This window comes from Leopardus geoffroyi, chromosome B1 (assembly GCF_018350155.1).
Source record: "Leopardus geoffroyi isolate Oge1 chromosome B1, O.geoffroyi_Oge1_pat1.0, whole genome shotgun sequence".
In the NCBI taxonomy this organism is placed as follows: Eukaryota; Metazoa; Chordata; class Mammalia; order Carnivora; family Felidae; genus Leopardus; species Leopardus geoffroyi.
The window spans coordinates 176113327-176119843 of NC_059327.1; positions in this window are offsets into that span (position 1 = coordinate 176113327).

The following is a 6517-nucleotide window of genomic DNA, read 5'->3' on the forward strand; positions in this document are numbered from 1 at the left end:
TGTTCACACTCTGTCTCTGTCTCAAGGATAAATAAACATTAAAAAAAAATAAAAAAAAAATTTCTCTCTCTCTCCCTCTGCCCCTCTGCCCCACTCGCACTCTCTCCCTCTCTTTTTGAGACTATATATATATATATGCACATATATATGTATATATAAATATATATACATACATATATATGTGCACATATATATGTATATATAAATATATATACAAACATATATATGCACATATATATGTATATATAAATATATATACATACATATATATATGAATGATTCTAACAAATATTACACAAAACATAATTAAAAGAAAAATGAAGACATGGTCAAAAGACAATAGATTTTCATTTGAAACAAAACAATAGCAATATGACAAATGGTCTTCAAAGCAAAGATTATTCTAAGAAAAATGAAGGAGGGTAATTTTTTTTTTACCAGAAATCAAGACATATTATAAAAATATACTAAAGAAAAGCTAGTAATTTTATACAGAATAATAGCAATGGCAGAATGATAGAAAGATTTGTTTAGAAAAAATCTTTTTACCTTGATATATGGAAATATATCTTAAAAAACAGAAAGCAAGAATCTTTTTTTTTTTATTTTTTTTTATTTTTTTAAATTTTTTTTTTTCAACGTTTATTTATTTTTGGGACAGAGAGAGACAGAGCATGAACGGGGGAGGGGCAGAGAGAGAGGGAGACACAGAATCGGAAACAGGCTCCAGGCTCTGAGCCATCAGCCCAGAGCCTGATGCGGGGCTCGAACTCACGGACCGCGAGATCGTGACCTGGCTGAAGTCCGACGCTTAACCGACTGCGCCACCCAGGCGCCCCAGAAAGCAAGAATCTTAAAGAACTGAGAAATTTTGCCATATTTAAAATAAATATTTTGTAAAAGAAAAGACATTCTGGATGTTTACTAAGCAAAAGACAAAGGAAGATAAACATGGGAATAAAATTAATCAGTACAAAATTATGAACAAGTAATTTACGAGAAAATAAATCAGAATATCCAATAATCTAAGAAAGAATTCTTCATAATCATACAGAGCAAAAAATATGTTGCCTTGATGTACATGTATTAACATGGATACATTTTCAAAACATTATGTTCAATGAAAAGTTAATTGCTATGAGACAGGATAATAGGACACAACTTAAGTGAATCATGAGCTTATTTTATAAAGAGTACCATCCTAAAGTTTGTGGCTATGCATATATTCAATATATAGAAACATGTCTATGGACCAAGAGACACCATTTTTTTTTTTCTGGAGATGTCTGTTGGGCAATGGAAGTAGGAAAAATATTCATGCATAATAGTTTCGAGTATTGTGCCCAGTTGTGTCTATAATATGAGTCTCTGTGATTTTTGTCTTAGAAACAAAATTAAAACATGGGAACAATCAATCAGGCTTTTTGACATGTTTTGCAATAGTATATTCTTATTAAATAACATTGCAACCCATTTCAATTTTTACCATAAATTGTAAAAAAAATTTGGAGTTAAACACTTTGACTTGATTTTTGTGAGATTATTTGTGTCTCCCCATTGGCATAGAATTAACTGTTTTTTTGTTTAATTATTTATTTTGAGAAAGAGACAGAGAGAGAGAGAGAGAGAGAGAGAGCACTAGTGGGGGAGGGACGGAGAGAGAAGGAAACACTGAATCCAAAGCAGGCTCTAGGCTCTGAACTGTCAGCACAGAGCTTGACATGGGCCCAAACTCACAGACTGCAAGATCATGACCTGAGCTGAAGTGGGATGCTTAACAGTCTGAGCCACCCAGGCACCCCTAGAATTAACAATTTTTCTTAACCACTGCAAATGTGAAATAAAGCAAGCAAAACTGCAACTTACATTTAAAATACATAATGCATTATTCAGTTGAACTCCGCTTTACATTTCTAGAAACACAAAAGATGGCAGGAGCCTTACTTTATTCTCAAATAAAAATCTGAAAAATATTTAAGCTTTGAGAATTTTTCATTCATTGATTCATTCATGGTTTTCATCTAGGCTTGCACGTATATTAACCTAAGCAGAGTGCTATTTAAAAATAAAACAGTATTTAGAAAAGTGCTAGAATTCTTAGTTATATGGAATTTTTTCTTTCCACTTTATATAAGCATAGAAAATTACTTTTTCTGACTAATGCCGAATATCTGCTTGGAAAAGACCAAAGAAATTTTTATTCTGCCAGATGACAGGGTTTGAGGAGGAGAGATATGTGAGTAACAGCATGACAGCTAAAGAGGTTGGCAGGCCTATTAAATAAATACTTTCCTGTTGATTATCAGAGTAATGTGCCTTTTGTTTCTTAGGTACTCCATGTTATGCCATCAAAATGACCTCCTTACAAAGGTTTGAATGAAATAGTGTATGTAGGTAGTTACGCTCATTTATTATCAAAATAAATACAACATTTATATTTTTATAAGTGGATATGTGATAAAGTTTTCAAAGTATAAAATCTCAAACTTTAATTTTTTTTTTATTTCACAATAACTAGAAACCTGACTCATCCTATTTGACAAAATTGCATAAATGTGATATATGTGTGTATGATTCAGAAAGTTAAAGTCATACTTAAAACAATTGTAATCATTTGTTCTTGACACTAAAAAGTCACAATCACTCATTTTGACACCACAATGATGGGTTCTTTTTATAGTTCACTCAGATGCTCTAAGAACTTAAGGAATTGCAGTTAAATTACTTACATTTAAATGCCATTGCTACATCATCGACCTGTTCAGATTTTTTAATCAGCCTTAGCAATGAAGCCCTAATACGTATTTTAGATATTTAAATTAAAAAAAAAAGGACTGAACAGAATGCTATTTAGAAGTCAAACAAATCTTTCTTACCTAAAATTGATGAAAAATTCTCTTGCAGTTCCTTTAAATGCATTGCCATATGTTCATCCATGTAGTTTTATTTGCTATGAATTTTTCTTTTATTGAATTATATTTCAAATAAATATAAAAGTATTAATTATAGGCTTAGTTACATTCTCTAATGATATTGAATGAATATTTTAATATCCCTGTAAACTTGAGTTGCCAATTAATCTTTCTAAAAAGTTTGAATATTCTTATTGGCTAAGGTGAAGATTGTCCATCACTTATGAGCAATGGACTCCGAGGGGACCAAGAATGACTATAATCTCTTTTAATCTGTATAGTTAAAATTTTCCTCTGTATTCAGAATAATCTTAGATGTTTGTTTTGCTGTTATTCATATGTAGAGGTAGCTGTGATTAATCATAGTTTCAAAGTAAATTTATATTTTTGTTATTCAGTTAAGCACATTTTCCATTGATGAATAGTAAGCATAAAGAGTATCTTGTGGTAGTCTGAAAATATTTACACATCAAAGAGTTCCTCACAGTAGATCAATTGGAAGATAGTTCGGCCACTGTTTGTCATTTTAAGAATTACTAAAGTGGTTTAATGTTTTCAATGTGCTCTCATTTTTCATGAAATATTTTAATACGATGCCATTAAAATTATTTTCCTTACAAAATTGGTATTGTAAATTTCTTTCAAGACAGCAAACACCTAATAGACAAAATTTGTTTTAATAGGAAATAATAAATTGCATTTTAAAGTTTATTTATTTTGAGAGAGGGAGAGAGAGCATGCAAGTGTGTGCTTGAGCGCGCGCGCACACACACACACACACACACACACACACACACACACACACACACGAGTGTATGGGGGAGGGGCAGAGAAAGAAGGAGAGATTCCCAAGCAGACTCCCTGTTGTCAGCCTCAGTCTCAATCTCACAAAGCATGGGATCATGATCTGAGCCAAAACCGAACCAAACTCAACTGACTGAGCCACCCAGGCACCCCAGTAAAATACATTTTGAAAAGATATAGTTGGTGAGGGAGATAGGATACTCAAATTGTGAGTTAATTATATATATTTATATTATACATTTTATATAACTGTTTAATATTATATGTTTTATATATTATATATAATTATATATTTAATCATTATCTAGACAACTCTCATTTTGTTTTCTATATTCCAAATATATCTCACATTTAGAGCAGACAAAAATGGGCAGGCGTTACATTATAGTTATCTACTACAGCCATGATTGTATTTTGCCAGAAGATTACATTAATGAACAGTATATGATGTTAATGACATGGCTAAGTAAGAGTTTTATAACTGACGTGTACTAGTATGAACTATTCTGCTACATGCCTTGCTTGGTATACATAATGTCTGTAGTTCATGAATATAAATTAAAAATGAAAAGAATTCTAAAATAAAATATTTTCTTAATATTTAGCCAATTGTTATGACAATTAACCTGTGTCTGTTACCTCACAGGGTCATTTTCATATCAGCGGTAATATATTTTGTGTGGTGTGCTTATATAGCTGTCAGTGATGTATTTTAGTGTTGTTATGTTGATAAATATGGAAATTTGGTAAGAATGGTTCATCTATCTGTTTACCCTTTCAGGTTTTTTTCTGTTATATCCATGACCTATGGTAGTCCAGTCTGGTAACCTGATATTGTGTTAACACATTTTTCAAAGTTTGTATGTGTGTGTATGTGTGTGTATGTGTGTGTGTGTATGTGTTTGTTTAATTAAGACTCTTATAGTATTTTACCACTGATGTAATCTATAACCAATCATGATGTCTCAATACAATTATCTCCCAGCTATTAGGTTAAAACCTATTTATCTGGGAAAACCTTTCTAAATTAATGGATTTAATGTTTTCAACATATAGTATTCTGCCAAATGAGGAACTGCTTCTCATGAGAAGAAACTCACATAAAGTGTGTGTGTGTGTGTGTGTGTGTGTGTGTGTGTGTGTGAGAGAGAGAGAGGAAGGTGTGTGTATGCTGTGGTGTGCTTTGTAAATTTGCAATCTTTCCAATTGTGAGATATATAGACACCTCATAAATGATTCACATGGTGCCCAGAGGTACAGTAAACGAAGGCAAACTGATGTCATGAATACATGTTTGTATAAAGCTCTATAAATAATAAATTAGTTCTCTGTTGTAGAGTCAGAATATAGTGCTTATGTCTAATAAATGGTGAACATGAAATTATACAATTCTTTATTAAGAAAATGTGTCTTCTAGAAAGGTAATATGTACCCCTTTGCTCTTTGTAATGATTGCTTCTGAAGAATAACAATGAAAATATAATAAATTGTTTAAAATAAATTTTCTAATATATATTGTTGGAAAGTAGGGAACTTCCATTAATTTCTACTTCAGTACATTGTCCGTATGTATATATGTGTTTGTATGTATGTATGCTGGTTGGATACTACTACAAATTGACTATGCTAAAAATATTAAATGAAAGGAATAACAGGGAAGAAATTTTATGTTTAACCTTCCACTTAGCAGACTTCTATAGCTTGATAAGCATATAAGGTATTTGAGAGTCGGTGTTATAACATACTTATTTATATCAGATGTATAGTAGCTTTGCTGGTAGTCATAAAGTGTAGTTTTTAAATCAATTTTTAATTATTTTACCAAGTGAAACATTAATATCAGAAGTACTTAAGAAAAATGAAACTTCTGATTAAACACAAAGTTCTCCTATGTCTGCTAAAATGACAATAATAGAGTATTTTAGGTTCATTTGTTTATTTACTTATTTATTTAGAGCAGGATCAGGGGAGGGGCAAAGAGAAAGGGAGATAGATAATCCCAAGTAGGCTCCGCACATGGGGCTTGAAACCATTAACCATGAGATCATGACCTTAGCCAAAACCAAGAGTCAGGTGCTTAACCAACTGAGCCACCCAGGATCCCCAACTATAATGGAATTTGTAAAGGTATTTCCCACAAGGACAAAACATAAAAAACAACAGCAATATATATGATGAGATCTGGTAGGAAGATAGATGAATAGGAACTGGTTTATTTGAACCAAAAGCTCTGAGTCTAAGTTAAGAAAGAATGACAGAAAGAAAGAGAGAGAGAGAAAAAAAAAAAACAGAGAGAAAGGAAAAGGCAGGGAAGAGGAGGAGAGGGGAAGGGAAAGGTAGGGAAGGGAAGGACGAGGAGAGGATAGGATAGGAAAGGGGAGGAGGGGAGGGGAGGGGAGGGGAGGGAAGGGAAGGGAAGGAAGGGAAGGGAAGGGAAGGGAAGGGAAGGGAAGGGAAGGGAAGGGAAGGGAAGAGAAGGGAAGGGAAGGGAAAGGAAGAGAAGGCAAGGGAAGGGAAGAAAGAAAGGAAGAAATAAAGTGATTATACTATAAATGTGCCAAACACTGAAGATGATATGGGTGGGGAAGTATGATGGAGTAAGAAAAATGAGAGGATTCTGTGACAGTCTTTTTGAAGAAAAAGAAGACTAGTGGATCTATTCTACAGCCCTCAATGTTCCTCTGCCTTCTGGAAGAAGCTTGGATATTTAATATCTCCAAAATATGACAGAGGTTTCTGGACATCAGGCACAATGGAGAACTCAGGTACCACTGAGACTGCATGTTGAAAAAGACCACTCA